Below are 2,242 nucleotides of genomic sequence, written 5' to 3' on the forward strand. Positions count from 1 at the left end.
CACTGACCTAGCTGATCTTATCTCTGACTGGGCCCTCCTTGTCACTGCATTCAAATCCAGTGGCTGCTTTAATGTTTCCTCAATCATTTCAGCCATACAACCCTACCTCAAGGCTGTTGGACATGAGGTTTCCTCTGTCTGACATTCCTATTTCCCAGATAGATGCATTGGCGTGTTCCTTCACTTCCTCTAGGAATTGGTGCTTATATCACTAAGTCAGTTTCCTGTGGCTGCTATGCTGAATTTCCACAAAACTGCTGACTTAAAACAACAGAAATGTGTTATCTTACTGTTCTGGAGAACAGAACTCTGAAATACATGTTACTGTAGGACCCCACTCCCTCAGGGGGCTCTAGTGGAACGCTTTCCTTGCCTCTTCCATCTTAGGGTGGAAACAGTTCTTGTGACCCCATTGCTCTAAATTATGCTTTCATCATCACATTCTCCCCCTCTTTCTGTGGAAATTCTTCTCTGCCTCTCTATTGTAAAGATACCCATTATAATATTTAGGGCCCACTCATATAATTCAGGATGATCTATTGATCTCTAGAATTTTCACTTGACAATATCACGAAGGATTTTGCCATATAAGTAGCCATTTTCATGTTTTAGGGATGACCCTGAAGCATCTGGGGATGCCATTTGTAATCCTACCACTGCCAACTTCTTGTAGTATCACAGTTATGATTCCAGCCACCTTCCAGAAAGGCAACATATGCCACAGAAGACCTTACCCATATCATGGAAGCCCAGGTATTACCCCTCAGCATCTGGGTTCCAAAGGTGGAACTTGTCTGGAGCATTAAGACTACAGAAAAGACAGAGCCAATACCTAAACAGACTCCAAATATGCTTTCCTTGTGGTACATTTACAGCTGCCAAGGAGGAGCTGAGGTTACTAGTCCTTTATACACTGCCCAGTTGCCTCTTTCTATGCAGTGGAAAATTGCAGAACCCTTGAAATTACTGCTCAGAATGATGCCAGCCAAAAGTAGCTGAAATGACTGCCAACTGCATCCCAGTAATGATTTTTAGATCATTATACTGTTATTATAATACAATCACCATGGTTGATACACCTACTTTTATCAGTCACCTGAAGCAATACACTTTTGAGTTCTAGAAAAAAGGCAAAAATGGGCATTCAAGTCCTGCTCCCAAACTGCACACCCTTTGAATATTCTATTAAATCCTACCCCATATATCACTCACTATGCCTCTATTCCATGAAAAGCAATAACTGAACTTCATTGCATCCAGCAATCTCACTCTTTTTTGTTAAAGAACAGCTGAAATTTTTAAAGCTTTCTTTACAGGTTACCTACACCACTTTTGATTAAGAAAACTTTAGAAAGTTAGTAACTGCCATGAGTGAATGCCAGGCAGTGGCAGGTATAAATTTTCCAGGGTCCTGCTTTGCAGGGTGTCTAGGTGCACTGGCAGGGTCTCTGCTCACACTTGCTGGAACCATTTGTGGTAGATTTTAGCCCACAGTTCACTTATTTCCATATTTCTTTGTAAACTTCATCCTTCTTACAGAATTTTATGGTCCTTAGAGAATTCTTCAGCTAGCTGAGCCCCAAGCAGGTGTTCGGGCTGGGAGTCATTCGCCAGTGCTCTAAGGGACCAGATTACTTGGTCAGTTTTGGATGCTGGCCTCCAGTTTTCAGCACTAATTACAGGCAGACAGAGCTGCCTCCTTTTCATCAATGCTCAGTTGCTAGATCTCTTAAATGTGGTCTTTGATGGTTTGAAAAGGTAATGTGCTGGAAAGTTGATTTAGATTCTGAAGTTCCCCTTATTACATAGAAGGTACTCAGGAACAATAAGCCCTTGCCAAATCAATAAATTAGTTTCATCAACCTGGATGCTATGGAAGTTTTTAATTCCACCTTTGCAGATCTCTTCAAGTTCCTTTATCAGCCTCCTGCTGGCTGCCATCCTGGACCTGGAGACAGCTATCTATTGAGCATGCCCAAACTCCTTCTTGAGTGTGTACTTTTGCCAGAGCCCTTGAAGCCATGATATTGGAAGGAAGGAAAAGACAGAGATGAGTACAATCGATGATGCTCTTCAACTTAAGCCTTCAATCAGGTTCCCAATAATATGTGATAAGAGTTTTTCATTCAGAATATATAAAGCACTCCTGCAAATTAACAACAAATAAAAAAAAATTGAAAATTTGGGAAAGTACTTGAATAGCCATTTCTCAGAATAAGATAAGCAAATTGACCAACAAGCA

General features: G+C 41.1%; 1 pseudogene; it reads right to left on the reverse strand.

The window, feature by feature from the left end:
• Positions 1-1,533: 1,533 nt before the first annotated feature.
• Positions 1,534-1,941, reverse strand: LOC127493256 (ubiquitin-conjugating enzyme E2 L3 pseudogene; annotated as a pseudogene).
• Between the last annotated feature and the right edge of the window lie 301 nt (positions 1,942-2,242).

This window comes from Oryctolagus cuniculus, chromosome 5, assembly GCF_051225735.1.
Source record: "Oryctolagus cuniculus isolate XC-2025 breed Fujian yellow rabbit chromosome 5, ASM5122573v1, whole genome shotgun sequence".
In the NCBI taxonomy this organism is placed as follows: domain Eukaryota; kingdom Metazoa; phylum Chordata; class Mammalia; order Lagomorpha; family Leporidae; genus Oryctolagus; species Oryctolagus cuniculus.